This window comes from Perissodus microlepis, chromosome 7 (genome assembly GCF_051167445.1).
Source record: "Perissodus microlepis isolate ML-2025 ecotype Zambia chromosome 7, ASM5116744v1, whole genome shotgun sequence".
In the NCBI taxonomy this organism is placed as follows: Eukaryota; Metazoa; Chordata; class Actinopteri; order Cichliformes; family Cichlidae; genus Perissodus; species Perissodus microlepis.
The window spans coordinates 31,366,739-31,392,615 of record NC_140467.1 but is presented as its reverse complement, the minus strand read 5'-3'; the positions used below and the strand labels follow the sequence as shown (position 1 = coordinate 31,392,615).

The 25,877-nt window shown below is 37.4% G+C and overlaps 1 protein-coding gene across 6 annotated transcripts in view; it reads right to left on the bottom strand.

Moving 5' to 3' along the window:
- LOC146383411 (uncharacterized) overlaps window positions 1-25,583 on the bottom strand; it is a 61,010-nt gene extending 35,427 nt beyond the window's left edge. For 5 of the 6 annotated variants that reach the window (XM_084934638.1, XM_084934639.1, XM_084934642.1 and 2 more), the window contains exons 1-3: window positions 25,493-25,583; window positions 5,330-5,437; window positions 2,495-2,625 (exon numbers count right to left, since the gene is read on the bottom strand). The gene's annotated coding sequence lies outside the window, so the exon portion shown is untranslated. The remainder of the gene's footprint in view (window positions 1-2,494; window positions 2,626-5,329; window positions 5,438-25,492) is intronic. The other variant, XM_084934643.1, reaches the window with a different exon arrangement.
- Window positions 25,584-25,877: the final 294 nt, after the last annotated feature.

Genomic DNA, 25,877 nt, shown 5'->3' with positions numbered 1-25,877 from the left:
TTGTCTGCCAAAAGACGGGTTGATGGCAGGAGTACAGAGAGGAAGACAGAACAGGGCGGTGACCAAGACCTGTTACCATCTGATTTACTGTGATTTGCTAACAGTTCACAAGCTCACTTAAATGACATTTTCTTAATGTAGTGCCAATTCACAGCAGCAATTATCTCCTACCTTACAACGTACAGAGAAACCCAATGACATGGAGCAACTTATTTTACTTTTTCATGCATAACGTAACATAAAACAAATAACATCAGCATTGTGGTCTTTTTTTCATATATATATATAATTCAACTGTTTTACTTGCTAACTTCAGCACAGTCAGAACAAAGCTCATACAATGAATTTCCTTTTTGGTTTACTGGTGTAAACATTTTTGACTTCACCCTATTTAATCTGATAAAATTCTTATTTAAAAGTCTCTGTTTTACAGATCTTGCCAAAAGCTCTTCAGGTTTGGACAGATCCAGCTATTCAACTATAGGGGCTGAAATTTTGTTCACAGTGAAGTGAGCTATCAGGAGAAAACTCCATATAGCAAGGGGTTGAGGATCCAGCATGCACATATCTTACTGCAATCAGCATACATCCACACTTCTGTTGATCTGGCCAACTGTTACATAACGTGGATGTGCTTGTTATTTGTCTGCCTGAGATGTAGAGGGACGGGTTGCAGATGCTGCTCCAAACAGTTTTTCTAAGTCTATTCATGCTTCACTGAAGATGACAATCACATTCAATCACGTTAAAATCATAACTTTGCACAGTAAAACTCAACAAAAGCCCAGAAAAGACCAATAAATGTCTCCACAGAGCACTGGCAACTTTACACCAGGAATTGTTTACTTTACGTGTATTAAGGTTATGAGTTTAATGGCTTTTAATAATTTCTAATAATTTTCATTAGAATAAGAATGAGTCAAAAAGTATGCTAGTGTATGGATGTCTCCACTGATGGTAATTAAATTACACAGATCACCATGTGCACAAACACATAAATATACCTAATTCATTAGAAGAGCCATTAACTTTCACTTTCTCTCCATTTCCCTCCACTCCCTCTTTTGGGAAATCCAAATATAAAGGCAGGCAGGATCCTGTTCTTTTTTCCAGCAGAGCTGCTCCTGTTATGAGATACAGCAAAACTCCCACAATTATGTTTCGGGTGTGTGACAAAACACCACAAACCAACAGAGGTGTTTTCCACCCTCACTCATGTGGTGAAGTACCACATAGCAGTAGATTTCAATCAAAGAAATTGGTGGGAACCTAAACTCTAAGATTACTGATACTAGTCAACATGTAAAGAATAAACTGTTAATTTTATCTATTCTGTCATATAATTTCCTGCACCAATCCTTCAGTAAACAACGACTTTAATGTTACCAGATTCATTTTTTTAGAATATTAGGTTTGAAAGTGGGTGTTTTCAGTTTGTTTAAGTATGTCGCTCTAAAAGGTTTAACGTGCAAAAGGACTTTTTTTGTTTTCACTAAGCAAACAAAACAAAACAATGAAAAAAACTCATCATCTCCAGATGTCCTTACTGCAGAAATGAACCAGAGAGAAAATCTGTCAACAACTAACCTGTCATAGCATGATACAGTTTCAACAGAAATAAAAAAAACAAACTACTCTCGAGAAAACTGGCCTGTCAAGATGACTGTTGAAATCTTTATCATGCATTAATATGTAGGAGGGTAATCAGGATAAGCCAGTGTTCAGGCCAGCAGTCAGTCTACAGCCCCATGTGTAGGGGTGTAGAGCCTTACTTCTTAAATAGGTTGCTAATGTTTTATCTTTATGATAACGTAAAGATACAGGCTTTGACAGGTTAGTTTCTTCTTTTAAGACGTTCGAAGAAGCATCATTTGTAGAAGTAAACTACCATGATATAAATACCTCCAGTGCCAAGATGATGAGAACCAGTGTTTCATTTCAGAAAATGAGAAAAGTTCTGACAAGAATGTAATCACTCTACATACTGTCATATAAACCTACACAGCGTTATTGCATGAACATTAACTAATGCTTCCTGTAAGAGATTAGAGGTGCAGGGATACCGGTGATACTTTGGACAGCCAAAGTCCCCAGTGTGGAAGAAGAAGAAATTCTCACTACCATCAGGACAATAAACTAGAAGTACTTTGATCATATGATGCAACAAATACCATCTATTGGAAATATTTCCGGAGTAATTTAAGACATAACCCAGATTGCAGAAGAAAATCCTGATTCAAGAACTTAAGCCAGTGTCTTGGACTGAACATACTAACATTGTTCAGAAAGGTTATGAACAAAAAACAGATAATGGTGTTACTCACCAGTGTTCTTGAAGTTACAAGGTGCTTGAAGATACAAGAAAACAACTCAAACTTCATCAACTATCCATTCTTCTCAAGTCCAAGAAACAAGAAACTAAAAATATGCTCTTTGAAAGGAAACACACTTTCACAACTTCTAATACCAAACCACAAAAACTATTTTGACTCACTGTGTTGGTATGTTGCTGAGCTCTTGCTCTGTCTGTCTCTGCAGCTGCTGGAGGTGAAAGGTCAATTCTTGGCTCAGAACAGCAAATCCCAGCAGTCCCTCTTTTCCTGTCGTGTCCTCACACACCAAACCCTGAGATGGAACAGTCATTAGAGCTTTCAGGTGCCACTCACTAGTGCTAGTAAATTTTTCTCAATGGCCACCAGCAATATCACAAAAAAAAGACAGGAAAACCTCCAGTTTCTGCTCAATCTAGGAATAATATTTGCAAAATTTCCTCAGAATCTATTTGTATGATGTAAACTCTGGGAACAAAAGATAATATGCAACAATTTCATACTAGTCAACACAACTTTAATGCGAACAGAGGAAAACATGTCAAAAACATGGTGTGTTGTGAAACCCACCATGTTAATCAGATTGATAAAGATTATGTAGTGATAAATAACTTTTCATCTGGGACAATCAGGAAGTTGTAATATTGAACAAAATGTCTCAACCTTTACTGAACAATATATTTCATGGTGATATTCAAACTATATATACAATGAAATGAAAGAATGCTGATATAATTGACAGTCTCAAAGCCAGCCTCGGGCAGCATAAATAAGTGTACTCCATTGTTAGTCCCAAACTTGGATGGTTGTATGAAGAAGAGGATCTAGCAAAAAAAATTCCTGCCAAATTAAACTTGCAAATCCAACCATTTTGCCCCCCCCCCCCCCGGGAAATGAGGGAGCAGCCAAAAGTACTTTTACTTTGGTTTGTAGCCAAACAGCTTTAAAAAGCTAATAACCCTATTACCTTTTAGCTATAATTTTACCCTAACGCTAACATGCTAACAAGGCTGCTAAACTACAGCTCAGTTTCCCAGCCACTAATTAAGCCTACTCCGAGATTAACATCTTCTTTTAGTCTAAGACTAGGCTTAATTCAACTCTGGGAACCAAGCAGTATAACCTGCTGATACCTTACGATGAGCATTTCATTCAAGGCACCATAGTCGTGATGCCCAGAGCTACTACAGTAGACAACAGAGTCTTAGTTTTGTTAGATTACAGTGAAAACCTGTTTACCATTTAATTAGGCGGAAGTCCACTAGGACATAATCTTTCCACCAGTTGATGCTAGCACCACACAATGGACAGATCATACAGACAGAAAAAGCAGTCAAGGTAATGAAGTTGGTACTGACATATCCTGGTCCATTTGTGACTATTTTTATTCAGTTATTGTCTCGGATCCACACACCCAGCGTATGAATTGTTTTATTTAGTATAAGGTGAGGTAAGAAAAATTCTTAACAACTGAATCTCAGAGAAACTGTTGACAATTAAAAAAGACAAAGCACAGATAAGCCACCTTATAAGTCATCCAATATATTTAGTCTGCAGAGTACTACGCAACAGCTCTCAGAAGTCTCACTTTGTCAAACAGAAGACGGATGAATCACCAGGCATGAGAAATACAGACAGACGAGAGGAGGTGAAAAGAAATGGACTGAGACCCTATGACTACATAACAAGTGTGAAGATAAAGTTCTGGTTGTGAGTCTGAACTTGTCAAGGTGACAGAGTCCTTCAGTGAGCGGCTGTAGGCTGAAAGACAACAGACCGACTGAGTCATCCTGGCAGAACATGACGATCACCCTCATCCTCCCCTTCGTCTGTGTGTCTATGTGTCCATGTGACTCAGTCTGAGAGACAAACTGGCACTATGTTCACTCAGCAGCCAAATCTGATTTGTTTTTCCCAGATATGATCTTTAGTCCTCACTGTCCACAGTGAAAGTGACAAAATTTCTGAATCAGAGTTCTTTAGCTGAACAGAAAATTAAACTAACTTGTGTTACTTTTTGACTATGAATATCATATATGTGGTAATCTCTAACAGTGCTCTCTACCATGTCATGTCATTGGGTAATACGCTCCATCAATCAGTTTTATGTAAGAGCACAGGGTGGAGGTGATAAAAAGTTAAGATCTTCGAAATTCCCGGTAGGACTGGCTGGTAGCACATCTGCATTTATGAAACTATCATCATAAAAAACTTCAGAGTGTGACATTAAAACCAACTGACTAGCTTTTCAAAAGCGGGTTTATCTCGATTGTTCTTTTTTTATTATTTTACTTTCTGCAATTAAGGCCTCAGAGTAGGGGAATAAATCGGATTTGAGCTGCCTGTCTGAACATGGCCTCAGGAGACATCCACAAAGAGGGAAAGGAAGGGAGGAGGAGAGACAGACAGAGAGAAACGGGCCCAGATTCCCACAGAGAAATGAAGGGAAGAAGGGAAGAAAGAAGCCAATGGCATAAAGAGAGTGGAAATAAGAAAAACAAACCCCCATACAGACTGTTGGGAGGAATGCAGTTAAGGCAGTGTTGTGCAATTAGCCCCATACCCTCTAGCAAAGACTCATGTTTAACAGACATTACGTTAAAATCGAAACTGCCAACTCCAGCAAACATCAAGCATAAAATACTTGATGCCTCAATAATACAGGTGATAACGATCTAACTGGGCTTTTTTCAGTGGTGGTTTTATGTTTCAGATCCTACGGCTGCTGTTCTACTGACCTTCAGACAAATTTATAATGACTTCACTCATGAAAGATGAGTTCTGCATTTCATCATATCTTATACTTGCATTGTAATTTTTGTTATATTATAACGTTAACCCTTGTTTTACACTTGTATAATTCATATATTATTGTTTTATTGCTTATATTTTATAACAGAAAGCTTTTCATTTTTATATTTATATTCTTCTATACAAGTTTTACTTTACATTACTTTACATTAATTGGAGGCAGGTTTTCTCTTGTTTTTGCCATTTACCTGATCAACAATGGATGATTCTAGGATGTGAACTTCTTCTTCTATTAGCTGCCGGAGTTTCTCCAACGAAGCAGGAAACTCCTCTTTGTTCCGCTGGAAGTTTGGAGACTGTAGAGAGAAGCAGAGCATTTAATCATCTTTCAGCTCAGCAAATGTCACACAGTAAATCTGCTGTATCCTTAACAAACTACAGCTTTTGCAGCAACCAAATACCACTTTGAGTCTGAATGCTAATAGCTGCTATTACAGAGAAAGACATTCTGCAACTAAAGTGGGCATTTAGAGTAGAAATTGAGATTAACTGAAGGACAAACTGTTCTGCCTGGAAGACAAAATGACATTGTGAACTGAAATTAGAACAACACCCAATTAGCAAGGCACGCTCCTGTGATTTTTTTAACCACAGGAGCTCATTTTCATTTGTGTGGAATGAAGAGGAGCAATGGGAGAGAGGAAGGCTGAAATTTATCAAATCCTGCCCTCCGCAGTGAACGCTGAACCTCTAAATTCAATTTTGACTTCAAAGTTATGCACTTTTGAAGCAAAGACCGGATATCCTAGATGCCAGCACGCAACTGTTTTCCATCTGTAACACAGAGCACGTAAGCAGATGATCAAATAAAATCAGACAATAAAAAGATCAAAGCGCTAAAAAATAAATGCCCCATTGTGCTGCTTTAGATAATTTGACTCAACATAACTGAAAACAAAAGATGAAGATAAAATGATCAACTCCATATGAAAGATGAACACCAGACAGTTCAGAAGTGCATTCTTTCTAATGGCCACCAGGGGATGAATCCTCTGGTTGCAAATAGAAATCTGATTATACTGGAGTCTATGAGGAAAGGGCCCACTTCTCACTTTGTTAATGGTCGCAGTAAATGCTTTCTTGATGAGATTATGGCTTCAAATGCTCGTTTCAAGTGTTCTTTATTGTGACATGATGCTCATTTTGTTAAATATGTTCCTATTTAGAGCAAAAAAGACACAACCAGACAAGTAATTTAAGGTTACAACTTTTCATTATATAGCTAAAATTTTATTTGGTCTTGTCAACAGTCTCAGATCTAGATAGTAATAAGGTGGCTTAAATAGAAAGTCTAATAGTTCCAGTTCTAAATACTGCATAAAATAAAAATTAGCCCTTGCCTCAACTGAGCTGTTGCGCTGACTAGCAGACCTCCAAATAAGTACACATGATAAAGCAAATTGTCAGATGACATGCTCTGTAGAGCTCCTGTCCTGTCCTGGAGGAGAGGTCACATCTCTGTGTGTCAGCATGTCAGCTACACGACTCTCTTTTTGTCTTCACTTTGATGGATTACCCTACAAACCTACAGCAAAATGATTGGCAGTATATCAGCAACACAAACTTGAAAATTCCCCAGTGGAAAAGCTGAGCTGGTACAAAAACATTTAAAGTGAAACAAATAAGCTATTTGTAATAGCAAAAGTGCAGAACCTCTTAAAATTGTCTAAGTTGGTTTCAGTCTTTAAATGTCAAAGTGCTCTGTAACATAAACTCAGAAATATTCAATGTTGTTCTGAAGGAGAGACATATAATGGAGGTGTTGGTAACAACACAACTTTGCCTGTTGAGTAGACTCTCACCCACCCACCAGCTTCAAAACCCACCACAGAGAGCCATTGTCAGACTGAGCTGAAGCAACGAACCTCAGTGACTCATATGTACATTTTTAACTTAAATGAGAAAATCAATCTTCATACATATATAAAAACTACAGATGGACAGCGGCAATTAATTCCGTTCCTCGCCATACGAGTGGATGCATTCATAACATGAGTGGGCTGGTTGTTCATGACACCGAGTCTGTGTTGTCTGATTAAAAGCAATCAAAACAAGTCCATTGTATTTTAATCCCTCCGAGAAAGATTATATGCGCTGACAGGAGCTTGGGAGAGCAGAGAGACATTTTTAGTTGTTAAAAGACGACAGAAATAGGAAAAAACATTCTTGGTTTACAGTATTTAAATGGTGTGTGACATTCAGTGGACCCAACAAAGTCCTATTCATATCAGAAAAAGTAATTAGAAAGTAAAATATAATGGCTGATGAATGTGGGACGCTATAATTCTCTCCTCATTACTGTACAACCCTTACTCCTAGAAATTATGTTTATATACTGCTAATTTGTTTTTCCAATTATGCTTCCCGACAAAACCTAATTGGCGAAACAAATTAGTCATATATAAATGCTGCAACTGTAAGAATAATATAACCTCACACTGTCTATGGTCTTAAAGAAATGTTTAAATACATATTTGAGTAAAAACACAAATGGTGTTAATACATAACTACATTTTAAAAATATGATGGCTAAGGCCTTGAGACCACTGGATAACCTGCTAGCAACCAAAAATCACTAGAGAAAAATTTGTATTCCTGAACCAAATGAGAAGTGGTTACTTGAGGTTTTTGGCAATCCCTAGGTGGAAATGATCACAAAGATATGCACAATACTCGATCTAAAACAACCTTGCAATTAATTTGGTCACTAACAGGTTGCTCAAGTTGCCTCTAGTTTGCACAGAGGACATCAACTTGTCTACAAACACTCACCAAATATTGGCCAAGCAATTTAAAATTGTAAAAAGTGCAAAACAAACAAAGCTGAAATGAAATGAAAGTAAAATTTGCCACTTTTACAACACATTGGTTGCAGCAGTAAGGCACAACTTTTACTTTGAAGACAAAAGTTTCAAACTCCTTTTCCAGTTTTTATCAAACTTGAAATTTCACTACTGCTCAGAATGTAATTGGCATCGTCCACAAACACTGCAGGAGACAATCTGCTAGCAACCAAACTAATCACAATTTGATTTTTTTATGCAACTCTGTCTCCGATTTCACCCGACAACAGAAGCAAGAAGACCTTAAGAGAAGTGTTTTGGGGCGTCATGAGGCTAGGCTACGTTAGCCATTTGCAGCTAACATTACATTTGCAAAGTGTTACAAGCTACAATTTCACTGCTGGAAAGCAATTTCAGTCATTCTTCGTTGATAGGAAAGGTACACTGTGAACAGGTCACCGGTTTGTTGTAGGGCTAACACATAGAGACAGACAATGGTAGGACTGAACTAAGGACCTTGTTTAGTTTGCTAACCACTGCGCCACCGTCCTGAATAAATCAAAATAAATAAAAGCTTAGTTTTAGCTTTGAGGCTTTATAATACTGAATTTAAAAGCTATTTCTAGGCTAGCTAAATAGCTAATTTGACAATCACAATTTATTTTCACTTTCAATACTAACAGGGCAGCAACGTAGTGAAAAAAAGACCACTGAAAATTAATGTCATTTACAACCTCAAGGAGAAATATCCACTGGCAACATAAAGTGGGCAGGTCCAAGTAAATCTTTCTCAACTCGGAAACAAGCAATCACAGAGACTTTTAATGTGAATTAAAGAGACAGCTGATTGACATATGACACGGTACTAAAAAGGTTAGAGGGTTACGTAAGCAACCAAAGCCCAAAATGTCTGCTTGCAAGAAACAGCGAGCAAAGCGTGAAGAGCAAATTGCTTCCTTTGCGGGCACCCCTTGGTAACTGACCAAGTGAGCAAACATACACAACTGTCACTTGTGAAATGTTTTTTGTAGCTAAAAAAAAAACATTTTCTGAAATGTCTCACTCTGAGGTATCTCATCAAATATTTATCACTGCAAAAGATTCAGTAAGGTAAATTCTTCATTGATCAAGCCTTACATTTCAACAAACAGCTTCAAACGAGCTGCTACCAAACTTGTAAAACTGAACTCTCTTAATTATCTCACACTTTAGCCTTCAGCTGTGAAACATTTCATAAGTACTCACTGCAGGACGTGGAGAGAGAGAAGTGCTCATGATGACAGACGGGCTCAAAACTCATTTCCTGACTGAGCTCAGACCACAGGGGGGTTTCTGTGTTTGCATGTGTATGTGTTAGTGGGTGGGCTGCACTAGTGTGTACATGGAGATGACCCTAACTACAACCTCTGAGACAGAGAGGATGAGAGAGTGTTAGAGAGACTGGTGGAGAGAGAATGTGAGCTGGTCAGTTAATCTCCAGCCAAGGTTTGTCACGGATTGTGGGCTTGATTGATTAGCTCACTCAGCCTCTAGTGTGTGTGTGTGTTTGAGGGAGATACAGAGGGAGGAAAAAGCTCTAGACTTAAAATTTTGTTACAAAACTTCAGCTAAACCAGTATTTAAATTGTAATACACGCTTGGTCCAATTTGTAAGACAATGCAAGCTTTAGTATCATGGATTAGGCATTTCAGACCTTGTATTTCATATGCAGATCAGTTTTTAAAGGTATTATTTAGATATCCTAAAGAGTACAAGAACCCATGTCACAAATACCAGTTCCTGCCCTGACCCCTCAAAGTCAGGGGGAGTCCCCAGGGTGTGTCTAGGTGGGGTCTGATGACTGTGGCAGGTTAAATAGACACACCTTTATAAGTATGCAGGTATGAGGAAGGTGAGGCCTTCTTCCCAATACCTCTGCAGGCCTCCCCCTCATTTTTCAAGACTCTTTAATCATATGCACACAATAAGATTTAAGCAGAAAGATTTAAAGTCCAGACCTTGCCAGATTTTGCAGTTGGACTGAAATTATAAAGTCCAGGTTCATCCTTCAGAGACAGTAATAAAACTGGCTAATGTCAGGGCAAAGCCACTTAATGCGTTTCTGTTCCTTGTGTAAATGTGTGTAGATTTTATCATAGAGGTGGATCTAAAGGAACAGTCTGCTTACCTTATATCACTCCTCAGGAAAACATGAATTTTTACACTTCATCAACGCCAGCTCCAAATTCACTCTCGTTGTACGTCTCTGTGTATCAGGTGGCATTTCTTATTTTGTCTCTTTAAGGTTGTCGGTCATGCTTCTTTGGCTTTTTGCATCCCTTTGTAGTCATTTCAAAGCCCTCTGTGCTGATTTTGCTTAAGGTCACTTTCTATGTCTTTCTGATCGTTTTGCTTCTCCATGTTGTCAGTCTCCCTTTGTGTTTGTAGTCATGTGATTAAGTTTACAAAAAATACAAGCAGCCACTTCACACATGGCCCCCTTGACCCCTTCCTGCACTCGACTGCTTTTAAAAGCTTGTTTCCTGAAAACAGCTGCTGCTGGAGGAAATTGACTTTAGGACATTAAACCATAAATTGTAAACACAAATGTGCTATTAAACCAAACCTATATGAGCTAAAATAGGCTAAAAGCCTGCTGAAGCTTTACTCTGACTCTGATTTAGTCTTGGCTGATTCTGTTAAAAAAAAAAAAAATCCAGAGAACTTTTACTCATAAATGAGTTAGCTCGAATTCAACTAACCTGCAGTCCAGTGTAGAGTTAAAATCATAAAACCTTCAACCTAGTCAGCTTAATTAGTCAAGAGTTGTTGCTGCTCCAGGAGCTAATGAAACACTGTCATTAGTGAAAGTAAGATTTTCCTGATAAGAGTGTTACTTTCCCTCTTTTCAGATCGCTTCTAAGATATTTTTTTTAAGATCTCCTTGTTTAAACCAATAATATTATGTTATGTAATCAGGTGAGACACTCTACCACCCACAGGAAGTTATGAATCACGCATCATCACCTTTGTCATTGACACTGGCTCTCTTAATATTGAATATCATGGTGAATAGTTGCTTATTCAGAATTAATTTTCTGTTTGTTTTTTTTACAATTTTCTTTTTAGGAAAAAAAAACTCTTAAAATCTCATTTTATCAGATAAAAGGGTCAGAGGTCTATGGGCATGCACTGTCACGATAACTGCAGATATTTGTTGCTCAGCAAGCAACTATGTCTGTACACAAGGAAACCTCTCCTACCCAGCACGCCTTATTCATGACTCACAGCTCTGGTATGTCACCTTGTGCACTGATGCACTTTGAGCCACCAGAAGCTTTAAACTGGGAGTGAACAGCAGGCGACGCCTTGCAGTAACATTTACTGACGAGGAATGTTTCATTATGGAAACAACTTTTAGTGACGAAGTTCATTAACAGTGTAACAATTATGTTAATTTACAAAATTGCCAAGTCATGTGTTTTTTCTTTAAATATAGTCTGGTTAACTCCTAATGCTAAAAATGTCATTCTAATTTTTCAAAATAAAGACCTCCGTCAGATAAAACTACATTTATGTCTTTAAGTTTAAGGCTTGTCTTATAATTGTTAATACAATTTACCAAATTGTTAATAAAATTTACCAAATTTCCCCTTGTGGGACAATTAAAGGATTATTCTATTCTATTCTAAAATTGTAGTTCTGTCAAAACAAAACTGTGAAGATGTTTTCAGAAACCTAACACCGCATCTGAAAATGAAAAAGCTAAGTGGTGAAATTCTCGTTTCTGGATCTTTCCTGCTGGCTGCTAGCACATTAAATGGCTTATTATGTTTAATGTAAGTCCACCAGATAGAACCTGTTACTTCCCACGCTCTGTCAAAAACATTGTTTTTACTATACACAGTGAAAATAGAAAGTTAAATTCCTGACTGTCATCCATTATGTATTAAAAACAAGTTTCAGTTGTGCTGAATTTAACACTTCTGCCAACCTGATTTCTAGGGGAAACGCCTACAATGGGTATTGATCTACACCACAACAGACATTTCTACTGCATTTTTGAACTCGATTTCTACTCAGCTGGACTGCGAACTGGAACAACTGGGATCAAACAATGGAGGAGCAGAAATGCAGAAAATACACAGTGGAAGACAAGGAGGTCAACATAACTTTGACCAAACAGAGTGTTTAGTCTCTTTGGAAACTTTTAGAACTTATTTAGAAATTCAAGTTCGAAACCAACCCAGTACTGAGGATTGTAGTTGATTAAATAATCACAGCTAAACCTTACTGGACATGCAGCTCTTTCAATTCAATTCAATTCAATTTTATTTAAATAGTGCCAAATCACAATAAAAGTCGCCTCTTCCTCTCTCTCTATAAAAACACCAGCAGTATAAAACAGCAGAACCAGTTTGTCTGTACCCAATGAGGTGAATAAACAAAATACCACCTCTCCTGTATTTGCCCTCTTCCTGTCACCTCCCCTTTTAATTGAAGCATAGGTGGGCCTGTCCCTCTGTAGTTAACAATTAAACAAGTTCAGGTTCAGATCTCTTGTCACCCTGACGTTAACCATGTCAAACACAACAAAACCACTATGCCCCCCATTTCTTGAAAAGTGCTCACACACACAGTTTACTAGGTGATGTTCAGGAAGCACTTTCTAAACTGAGGGAAAAGGAAAACTTTATACATTTGTCAAGTGATGATGTGAAAATAAAATGTATTTGGCATCTAAATGCAGATGACAGCTTAAACTAGGGAACACTTAATTCAAGATTTCCACAACATGTATGGAAAAACTGTGGCAGATAAAGTGCCATTACGGAAAATAATCCATCATCTTCCAGTAACTTCCTTTTTTACCCTAATGCACGACCTACACCAGACTGATTAATGGTATGTTTTTACTGCATACAGGTATTACTCTGGGTTATTTTAGGGTTTGGCACAATACCACTCTCACCACCACCCAACCGCATCGCAATGCATACACATGCACAGGTGTGCAGGGCTGGGTGTGCAACCTACTTATGATGAGCTCCTCCCAAAGACTCATCCAAAAGAAATAAAACCTCTGTGAGCTGTCGTCTGTCCGACAGTCAGGGAGAAAAACAGGTAGAGCAACACAAAGACACAGCAGGTAGACCTAAAGGAAACCAAACATGCAGTGGGAAATTACACACTCAGGGAGACAAGAACATAAAACACAACCTTGTGTCCTATTGGGAGTGTCCCCGATTAGAAGAAGTGAAAGTACCAGCCTTTAGTTTGAAAGCTAAAAATAATAAATATATTTAGATTTTACAAATAATGGGACTTTCCACAACTGAAAGCACAATTAGTTGAAAATAACATTATACCGTATAACTTCTAAAGAACTGGACACAATCCAAGACCCACACGGGCGACAGATGTAAAACACGGTTCTGTTTGCACTACACAGGGTGGGTCCTCGAATGTGTCTGCATGTTTATTTGCGCAGTCATGAGTTTTGGTCTGCAGACAGACACATTATAGGTGAATGATTAAATTTTACCACAGATTTACACAGATGTTTGATTCTATGTGAACTGTCCAACAAAATACAGACAAAATGCTTAAAAAAATGTCTTTTAAGAGCAACAATAAGATAAAAATAACAGCTAATGGACAATATGTGATTCAAGAAGAGATTCTGATGGGCAGTCTCACAGCAATCCTTCAGAGGCTCAGAGAAAAGTGAGACGCCCCTGATGAAGCACTTGTAGAAGTTAATTGTGCATAGACATATGACTTCATTAGTGACTTTATGCAATAACTCAGCTAGGCCATCTAGTAACGTTTGGCTATGTGATGCATGTAAAGTCATTTATTTAAGAGTAGTACTTAAAACTACTTGGATAGTCTGAATCTCTCAATACTGACCAGTCCAAATACAGGCAAAGGAATATGCCTGACCCAAATTATGCATCGTTGAAAAACATAAAGCCTCACAATTCAAAAAGTGTAAACCATTGTACGATGCAAATACTACAGTGAGAACTGTTCCATAGTTTCTCTTAAGAGTGACTACCCAATAAAACAGCACTTATTGTAGTGAGCAAAACGCTTCAAGGCTTTAAGTAAAAGAAAATTATTTCACATATTTTGCCATTTTATTTAAAAATTACTTTTACTATAACATAAGAATTACCAGTACTTCCAGGTGTTCCACACTCAACACCTTCTCATCTGATTAGTTTTTGCTGCCCATCCTTAACCAGATACTAACAAGGTGGTGGCAAAAAAGGCAATGACAACGTATGACCATAATGAAATTAGAGCTTTGCAACACAGCAACATGTAACGTAATGCTCATGCCCTATCAGAATTTAGGGTTGACTCTTTAAACAACAAATAGAGTCAGCCTAGCCCAGTTGGAATAACTGGGGATTATTTGGAAAGCTGCAACATATCCAACCCACTAAACCTACGTTTAGTGGGTTGGATATGTTATAATTCCCAGTCTTTCTGTCTGGGAATCTTCTGTTTTCCATCCCCTGTCAGTGTTTCTAATAGTACACACGCGGGGTGACACGTGTGTACATGAATGTGCGGTACACCTACGCTTGCTTAAATGAGTTACAAACTAACACTATATACATTTAATGAGAATAAATAACAGAGGAAACGCCAGCCATCTCCCCCACTTCTTGACAGATTTCAACAGCTGGTGATGGCAGTCGCCTCGTTTTGCTCTGCAGCTTCTGCGAGCTCAGTTTAGTGGCACATGAACCAGCTCTCCACCTGCCGAAGGTTCTGGTTAGAGTGGTCCCTCCAGCTCACAGCAGATCTCCAGAGCAGAACAAAGACTACTGTTGCCACCTGCAGTTCACAACAATGGGAGTTGGAGATTGAGCTGAATGATGTTGACAACCACCACAAGGGTGACCTGGCTGAAATGGGCCAGAGCTAACAGGTTAGCAACGACTGATGTTTGAAAATAAGAGTGAGATGGTTATTGAGTAGTAAAGTGGAGGCTGGAGGCATTCTTTAGTTCCAAACATACTTTAGTGGCCTGCCTATGTGTGAGAAAAAAACCCAACAACAAAGACTTTCCATTTGACATGAATTTGGTATGAAGGTTGGGTAAATGTGTATTCTATTTGGCTTACATGCCTAAGGCTAACCACACAGTAGTCTTTTCCAACTAACAGTCAGTGGGGTGCATTTTTAAAAAATTAACCTTGATGAAGTTGGACAAATTGGTCATTTAGAAATTTGTCAAAAATGCTGCCATTGTTAACATAATCTAGCCTCTGGGAGACTAATGTGATGCTTTTAAGCTGATTTGCTGAAATATATTACTTCCTTTTTGCTTCAAAGCTTCAATTTTACTGCCCTTGAATAGTTTAAGCAAAGCAAAATCAGTTTTACCCTGAAAACAATAATAAACATGCCAATTAATAAGAAGCTAACACCACGTTCAGTACAATCATTTTTTACTCTAGAGCCATGATGTGTAGGAAAAATATTGCACTTGTTGACAGAGTAGAAGGATATGCAAATGATCAACACTTTCTTTTTTAAACTCACTTCACTTTCTCATCTCCAAGTTTAGTTTCAAAACTAGAGCATCCACAACAACAACATGCACCAAGCACTGCAACTCCCACCCAGCACCCACCCAGCCTGCGCCCACTCGGCCCTCCGATGAGGCTTAATGAGTAATAAGCACTGGGTGACCACAGTCTTGGAGTCAAGCCAACTTTCCCAGATGCTAAATTGAAGCCTGGAGGTACTGCATAATGCAAAACAACACTCATTAAAACTTGGAGTGAAAAAAAAACCAAAACACAAGGAGCTATAAAATGCAAAAATGCACTGAGATGCATTCGAGGAGAAGCTCTGTAGCAGTTTCTAAATGATGTAGATGAATAATTAACTCTCAGGTGTCCATTAGCGGAAGAATTTACAAGATGTAGAAAATGGGTTCCAAAACATGCTCATGACCTTCAAACCGAAACCATTTGGCCCGAGCACTATGTTATGGAGGCGAGTGTGAGCTTTGGAAAGGATGATGAAATGGAAGGAAATCAACAGCAAAAAGAGCGACGTTTCTAGAACCAGAATGTGAAGCTTTCACACTTCAGCTAAATTATACAGTACAGCAGTTTTTCTTCTTATTGAATTTACAAATGGATAGTGTAATGGATTGCATTATAGTAAGTTATTTTGATAATCTCTAAAAGCAATTCAGTTTGTATGGTGTCCACAGGGCTTAAAATCACTACCCTGTCAGTGATTTTAAAACTTATTTTTTGCTAAAACAGCAGCCACGGTGGCAACAGACAAAAGAAATGTGACTGCTGAAAGCTACACTATTACACAGCTACATTTTTAATATAATGTAATGATAACAAAAGGTAACAACGACATTAGAAAGCAAATTCATAGATCTGTAGACCCATGAACACAGAACTGGAATCGACTTAATGTGATGTCCAAATTGGAACTACAATGAGTTGTAAATACGTGTTCAAACAGTGAGACTAATAGTCTGATTAAGTAACTGATTACTTTATCTTTTACAATGAAGACGTATCTTGAAAAGGAGAAAAAGAAGAAATATGTGTATTTGTTTGGTGTTTATGAACATCTGTTTTTCCTGTCTTTCTATATGCAGTAACCGATGAAAATAAAGAAGAATACCATGATAGGTTTTCGCTAGTACACATTAATACCTCAAAAATTTGCAATCCAATAAGATTCTGAAAGGGGTCATTCCACATGAAGAGTATTTTTACTTTAGGTACTTTAAGTATATTTTGATATTAAACCTTTTAAAAAAAAAAAAAAAAAAAAAAAAGTAGGTCTATGAACTGCAGTTAAGAGTGCAAATAATATTAGCTTTACTGTTTTCAGTATATTCAACACAGCAGTTCGCTTTATTCATTTCATCATTTATTATGGTTTTCTTTGTCCCCTGCCCCTGCTTGTTGATACTCTCCCCTGTATCACCTGATTAAAACACAGCACTGGTATGGCCCTTACTCTTGTCTGTATGTTAAATATTATTAGTACAGCTGAGAGGCTGTTAGTTTAACCTGGCATGAAAACTGTAAGCAGGTGACTACTGACACATATACCTGCAACCCAAGTGAGTACAAAAGAACAGGAAGTCCCCGAGTTTGTGTTAAAGTGGTGCTGCTGCAGTCTGCAATAATGAAAGACAGGTTAAATTTATCTGCGTTATAAACAGCTCAGTGAAAGAAAGTGATTTTCTAGGAAGTCAGCCATCTTGACCTTAGACTAGTGTGAAGTCATGCGAGAGATATATCAAAGAAAGGGGAGTTTCTACCTGCAGGACTGATACCAGCACACAGTGCTAGTCCACCCCCAGCTCCAATAAGAAAAGTAATATTTAAATTACATAATGTTACTAAAACGAGGAGATCACAACACGGTACCAAATAGTTTGCGTGTGTGTGTACGTTCATCTTGTCCTTCAAAACTCACGCCCTGATTCCTAACATACCATCTCCTTCCTGCTGCTTTCACATGATTCACTGTTGACTTGCAGTTTGTGGCATAATGTCACATTCAGTCATGCTTTTATGTGACTCCTGTGTGTGCATAATTAAAAGATTGTGAGCTAGAACAAGCCTTATGTTAAGATGCCTTATTTTTAAAATGATGGCTTGTTGTTGTTTTTTTTAAAAAAAAAAAACCAACATTATTTTAACATTTTGATGTATTTCTACACTGAATCATTCTGGAACTGGCTGCTTAGAGTTGTGAAACTGATGAATTGAATGAGTAATTTGTAATGCATAAGGACATCTTTATTTTCACTTCATGGAAATAGTAAATAAGTTTTTTTTCCAGTGTCTCTCTTCTCTCTCACACATGCACAGTAGCTCCACGTCTTTTATTGAGCCACCAAACAATCTGTGCTATAGAAAGGCAGCTAGCGCAACACTAAATGTCATTAATGAACATTTCTTTAAACCACAGTGACTAACTGCACAGAGATCTTTTTTCTTCTTTTTTTTCAGGGGTTTATAAAAAATTCTTTCTTCCATTGTGTTAATGATTGATGGGCACCAGATGCCACTATGGGGTGTTTCCCATACCAGACAGCTTGACATTTGATTATAATAGGAATGAATGTTGCACACAATAGGTGGCTTGTTGTAAACCTAGGGGCAATAGAAGATAAATAATTATACTGTTTTGTGAAGCCAAGCTATCATTCCACAAACTTTCCAAAAGAAGATTCTAGTTTTTTGAAAAACTAACTACACCCATGACTTAACAGTTTGTAGAACCACATTTAGCACCTATAACTTAGAGTAACTGCTTTCTATATGACCTTTCCAGTCTCTCACGTCATTTCTGGAGGAATTTTGGTTGTTTTCTTTACATCATTGCTTCAGTTCATTGAGGTTGTGCATAGTTTGCTTAAAGTCCTGCCACAGCATTTCAGTCAGGTTGAGCTCTGGACTTTGACCGGATCGTCACGTCACCTTTTCTTTTTCAGCCATTCTGTTGTAGATTTGCTGTTGTGCTTAGGATCATTTTCTTGTTGAATGACCCAATTTGGGCCTAGCTGTCAGATAGCTGGTCTCACACTTGACTCCAAAATACTTTGGTACACAGAGCAGATCATGGCCAGCTGAGTGACAGCTGGCAGTAGTTTGTGGTGTTGATATGCTGTATTTGGTTTTGGCCAAACATCTCCACACCAGTCTTCTCTGTCTGAAGGACATCGTTTCATGAATCTAAACAATATTGCCATATTTTTCTTAAAGAAAGGAAGTTTTCTCCCGGGAAACTCTTCGAAATAAGAAACACTTGATCAGGTTTTTTTCTAATTGTACTGTCATAATCGTCCCAGGAGTAGATGTTGGAACATCTACTCCTGGAAGGACTGTGGTTAGTTGAAAGCTACAGACCATCACACTGCCAAAACTTCTGCTGTTATACAGGCGGTCAGACTGTTTTAATCAAGTGCATTTCAAATCTCTTAGAGTCCTATTAGAGTTTTCCTTTCCACTTTACTGCAGATAAAACGCAGACAGAAATGATACTGCCCCGCCCACCTCTGATTTATCGATTATCTTTGGCCAAAGCAGACTGCTGGTCACTATCTACTTTTTATCTCATTTGTTATACTACTAACACCTGCATGCATCAGTTGACATGTAGGAAGAATATGATAATATTATTTTCCAAAATGACAATTTTAAGTCATTTATTTTTGTGTTATTAGAAATTATAGCAACACTACATTTAAGCAATTACTTTTATTGTTAATTATTAAAAGTTTATTATTAATAATTCAAAATACTTGAGAAAGTATTTTGAATTATTATTAAGTGGAGAAGGAATGATTACTAAGCTGCATAAAAAGACAACGTAATGGTTTTTAAGGTTCAGGTATTTGACATATTGTCTCCGTCAGGCTGCTGAACATGTACAATCACTTCTGCAAACACAAGTGAAGCTTTAGGAAGAATGACAGCAAACACAGACATACTTTGAATATCATCTGACAGACAGCACTGTGAGCAAAAAAGCATAACAGCCATGGGAATGCACCTCAATAAGACAAGACACTTTGGTGTTTTTCGTCACCTAATTGCATTCACCTACCTGTGCACAAACATGACACTGAAAATAAGTGCATAATTACTTTCTTTAGAAGATCAAAAATACTGATTATAAATGCTGAGTATGTGGATGTTTGATTGGAATATTACCTTAAGAAAATAAAATAAATAAAATAAACCTTTTCCTGAAAATTCAAGAAAAAAAATGGATTAAAACATTCTTGAATTTAAATTTGTAACTGCCCTTTCTAATAAAAATGTCAAAACTTGTCACCACAGATTTGACATCAAGTGAATTTCTGAATGCTGATGTCATCATTCTTACTTAAATGGCATAGCTAAACGTTAAGGTAATGGAGGTTTCGGCAAATGAAGTAGTCACACACAAAGACTTGTATCTACAGGTGAGAAACAATTTCTTAAAAACAATGACATCATCTATAATCTCAATTATTCTCGCACACACCCAGCTTTGTGAAAGTTGGGATCGTCTATGAGACTGTCCCAAATGGGCTTGGGAAACTGTTCACAATACAGGCCTTACTGATATTCTTTTTTTTTTTTTTTTCATTTGTTTTTAGTAAATCTCTTGTGCAGTACGTTCTAGGAAAATGTATCCAAGTGAACCAGTTCTGATGTGTAATTTATTAGTTCCCACAGCCATTTGGAGCTATAAAATCTCGATTCAGGCCACATCAGCATGTGATGTGAATGTAGCCTTAGTGCTAATGTGTTCAGGATTAGAAAGCACTGATGAAAATTATATATATCCTTATTAATCTTTATATAATTTGCCCAAAACCATTTTTTCTTTCTTTAATTTGATGTCTTGAAAAAAATCATTTTAGTTTTTGATCAAGACTTCAAGGATGGGATGAAAACTTTCGTCCAGTAAATGCACATCAGGTTCAGCATGCTCCAAAATGAAAGTCAAACTGATGTTGCGGATGTCAATTCAACATCACTTTGAGCTACTTCTTTAAGACTGCTTGGACGTCCTTATTAGACTTCCTAGTTAGTGTTTAAGAAATGCTTTCCATAATATCTTTTTTCAGTTTGAAGAAAACAAAATAAACATTTCCGATAAAGTTAATGAGAAACAATTTCCCCCAGTTTTGAGCAAGGAGACAATGTCAGAGTTTCAGCCATGTTGCTATGAAGCTTAACTTGATTGTAATTTTTAAACTAAAGCCAAGTCTAAACCCTCAAACAGCACTTTGTATTTATGAAAGCCAAAAAAGACATTTTACACTATACTGTAAATGCAAAAGCTCCAAATTATTATCAGCTCATCACATAAATTTTAATGTTAAACTGGCAAACCTGTGACACCAAGAGTGCAGTGGGTTGCAGGGCTGATGATGGTGTTGGCAAAGTTAGGTTTGTGCACTAGCAGTGAGTTGACTAGAGAAACTGAAACCATAGATACAGGATACATTTCTCTTAAAGCCATTCCCTTTAATTGATGTGGCTAACCTGTTTGTGATGTAGGCCAAGTGTTGTGGGTAGTAAGCAACTGTAATGTGTTACTGGCATGTAGCTAAAGGTACTGTGAAGGCCACGTCAACAGCAATTAAGTTACCATAATCTAATGGCTAGATAAGTTTCTCTGTAACGGATATCCAAATGTGCATTTACAAGGAATTTAAATAAAATTTAAATAAAATGTCTCCTTATACAGTCCTGTGCAAAGGTCTTAAAGTACCCTTCATTTCTTTCTTTGCTTACAAGGAGCCTTTCTTTTTAAAAAGTCAGTCTTTGAGTGTTTGTATTTGAACATTGGCTGCCTTTTCACTCAATTTCACTCCAGTCATTGTATCTGACCATTTTTGGATAAATGTTTCTTTGTTTGTTAAGCCACTCAACACTAACCGATGAATCATTCAAGCATAAAAAACGCACTTAACACAAGGGATAAACCAGTGTTGTGTCTATACATAACAGACAACTTCGCAACGAACCAATTCAGAAATCTATCTTTAGCCACATTATTTGTCCTCATTTCTTTAGCTGAATGTCTGGAAAAATGGCAAAGATAATACAGTGTAAGGGGGAAAAAATATTATTTTTACACCAAAAGGTGGTATCTCAGCATGGCGTGCAGTGTTTCCTTAAAACATTCGAGGAAACTGGACAAATAAAGGACAAGAGAAGTGGCAGTCCTTCCACTTCCTTATGAAAATAAATTATCTACCACAGATAAACAGTATCTGAAATTTATGCCCTTAAGAAACAGGAAAAAAATCCAGCAAAGAACTTACACAGAATTTGAGATATATTTTTTTTACAATGTGTTATTCTTTGACTTGCATTAACACTTACTTATGCAACATTTTAACCCATCTCTACTCCATTACAAGGCAAGGGAGAGAGAGCAATGAGAGAGTGTAGGGTGGGTGTGTGCTGAGCAAAACTGTGAAAGAGATCAGTTGTGTATTCTCGTTGGTCTGGTTCGTTAACTGCCTGGGCTGGAGTCAAGTGAAAGAATGTAGTTCCATTAAAACGCATTAAAGAGAGAGAGGATGGGTGTGCGAAGGACAGGCTGGATACAGATAAACAGGTTGAAGTTGTTACACATGATTAAACTAAATGTTTTTGTCCCGTACATACACATGGTTGAGTTTGAAAAACTGATGAAAAGGAAAAACTGAAACATCCAAAAGATAAGAAAGTGGTATTAAGAAACCAAAGGAACTGGGTGAGAGTGAAAGGGGAGAAAGGGTGACTGAAACAGAGAGAGCTATGATGAATTGTTGGAAGATTCTCAGTGAGAAAAGGGATTAAGTCAAAAAATTTGACATAGAAAAAGAGAGAAATACTGCTGCACAATATGCAATGACTAATGCCTTGTGGGGTGTGTTGGGTCAGTCATTGCCTTGATTCAACCCTTTTTAAAAACATGTACATATTGTCATGTACATTGTGTCTAGACTAAATGAATCAATGTCATACACACATCATATATATATATATATATATATATATATATATATATATATATATATATATATATATATATATATATATATATATACAGTCAAAGATAAAAGCTTTGGCAGCTTTTTAAGCATGTACGAAAAATAACGTAACATATACTAGAGTACTAAATACAACAAAACTAATAAGCTTAACTTCTGGCATGCAAGAAAATCCAAGTCATCATTTACACAGTGTAAGTAAAATAAAAAAACAAAAAAACATATATACACACACACTAAAAACTGAAGAGTCAAGAGTAAAAAAGTGTAAAATTGAGAGTAACAGTAAAAAATATGTTAGATAACAGTGAACGAAAAAGCACAGCTGTGTAGGAGATGAGGGTGATCGGAACAGAAAAAGATGGAATGAAAGATAAAGACCTGGAAAGTGGACTAATACAAAGATACTTTAGCTAAGCAAGGAAATCAGTAATGCTAACAGCTGGCAATAGTTTCAGCATTCTTCAGCCAAGAAAACATTTACACATGAATGACTGCAATTTTCCTTAGACAATCGTGAAAAACCAGCTTTAGAAAGCACATTTTACATTCTGAACACAGGAAAACAACACTGATAATCTATTTAACACATAACTGCGTAAAGCTGACTTCATTTTAGCCTGCTAGCACATCTCTGTGAGGCTGACATTTTCTACATCTTGCAACATATGTGAGAAAACAGAACTTTCAGAAATATAATAATTAATTGTATGTGCTTGACGTCACTCTTTAAAGCAACTCATGTATCACTAATATCCCTGCTTCTTAAGCTAGCTGTCAAGGCTGCAAAAGTAGCTGCGTAGCAACACGCTCACTGGCCTGCAAGCTAAAAACAAAACAAACTAGAAAAAAAATACAAAGATATAAGCTCACAATGGCTATAGGAACTCACTTATTCCTTTAATTATTGTTAATGTGATAAAATAATATCAATTTGTGGCGACTATTTCACAGAAGAACTAGCCTAACAACCACTGCTCTCTCTAGCCTGTTGTATCTTCTGGCTTAAAACTGCCATAGTTCTCACTACTGTTAGTGTCTCCAGGACCGTGTTTTACTGTGATTACACACACGCACATAAACACACCCACACAAACAATCACAGCTTGTAATCAGTCGCCCAACTTAATTCTTCAACCAAACAGGCATGCAGGGGTAGAGACCTAGTTAAGATCAGCATGGTTTGGTTAGGTGTTGTTATTGTTGTTGTGACTATTACTAATTAAGTGTTAAGTAACACAGCAGCTCCACGTGGAGTCAGTAAAAGTTCACATAGCGCCCTCCACCCAGCTGAAATAAAGACAACATCTCATCTCTGTTGGCCTCTTATCAGGGGGCAGAGTCTGACTTACCCTTTGTCTGAGCGTACTCTTGAGAAAATGAAAACTGTTAGATATCATCAGTATTAAAAAAAGGAAAAAGGAATTTTATTGTCAATGCCTGACACGAGTTTGATCTTGCAGAGACGTAGCTTAAAGTCACTATTATGGTGGATAAGAAACTGTAAAACGTATATTTTCATGCCACTTTACAACATTGAGATTTCGTGGAAGGTAGTATAAACTCCTCACACTATACTTTCTGGCCATAAGTATGTAGACACAAATTGCACACAGCACACCCACGGTACACATGAAAACTGAATCTGTCATTCCAAAGCCACAGACACTAAATGCTCCTCTAGCTCAGACTCCTAAAAGGTTTCCACATGATTTTCCAGTTCATCCTGAAGGTGTTGGAAAAGACCGAGGTGAAGGCTCTTTGCATGTCAGTCAAGTTTTTCAACACTGAAATGTGTAATGTAGCTCAACAGTGAGAATGAGCCCAGTGCCTAATTTTAGGTTATTTCATTAACATGATACAAAGCAGGGACAAGCCTGTAGTAACCACTTTTGAGTCCACGCTGACTTTGTATAATACGATGCTACACAATTGCACTATGTTGCACTTTATATTTCATTCTATAATCAAATTTAAAGTATTTAATATTGTATTGAAAATTATTTGTTAATGCATTTTTTAAGTATCTGCATTACTTACACGTTTCTCCACAGTATTAATACACTACAGGTATTACAACCTGCATACCAGCGCCATGAAAAGTACTCAAGCACAAACACAGACTGCAGTAAGGCGGGCCACAAAAGTTGAGGACTATTGATTTCTGGTAACATTATCACACTAATGCTGTTAACTCTGAACAGCTCTTACATAATGCTCCTGGAACAACAGTAGCTTTAATCCTACTTCATAGTTCTTCAATCACCATATTAATTGCCTATTCTTAACAGTCTTCCCTACCTGTTTTTAAGTCACTCCTGAAAAAGCAGCTCTTTACCCTGGCCTTTGACACCACATGAGATGTTGGTTTTTATTTATTTATTTTTATTTTTGTTGTTTTTAGTTGATTCTGTGCTGTTTTATCTTGTTTTCTTTTTTAATATAGGGCTGTTTTAATTTTTATGTATTATGTGTTTTATTGATTCATTTTTGCTGTTTTCTTTTATTCTATTGTTTTTAACTTATTTTCTGTACAGCACTTTGGTCCTGTGCTGGGTATTTTAAAGTGCTTTATAAATAAAATTGGATTGGAAATTGTATTATCATACTTTACGGTACCTTCTCTCCGTTTACAATGCCTGTCTCAAGATTCATTATTTGAAGATCTACATGCTAAATCAATCATTCGGACTTGTTACTATGTACTTTGGCTGAATGTATTAAAGCCTGCATCTCCATTCGCCGCAGGCTAAACTTTAAAAGTTTAGCTTAACTATTTTTGCGCACAGTTTTGACCTGAAGCAGTCTCTGTGCTTCCCTGCATCAGCTGGATTATCTGTTCCTCAGCCCTATCCTTAAAAAAGACTAGTTTTTCTGCGATACAGTTTGAGGAAAATAGCCGTGAACCCTCTTAAGTAAGTGAAAGCAGCGCATTTCTGACCCGGAATCAGTGTCAGCAAAAAAAGCTGTACCAAAGCGCTCCCATTAAACTCCAACAAGTGTTCCTGGTAAATTATGAGCTTCTTACCTGTGTGTCCTCCTTTCTGCTGCTCTGATGCCGACTGACAGCCTGCTGAGTCTGCCTGACAGGAGTTTTCTTGTGGGTGTGGCCAGAGTTACACCTGCCGCACACCGGAACGTGCGTAATGAGCCCAGCTGACTCACGCAAAGTCGCCCGGGAAGGAGGAGGAGCTAAGGTTTGAGCTGGTTAAACGTTACATTCTCTGGCAGAAATCCACGAGAACATTTTTGAGAGGCATGAGAACGAACTCACTCTCTGTCTTTAACACCATTTTTGGAAATGCAGTGCACCACTCTCACCATGGGCAGCTTTTGCAACTATTTCAGGAATGTTTCCTTCCCTGGGGACATTGTGGTTACCATCTTCTCCCTCTGATGACATTAAGTGACAT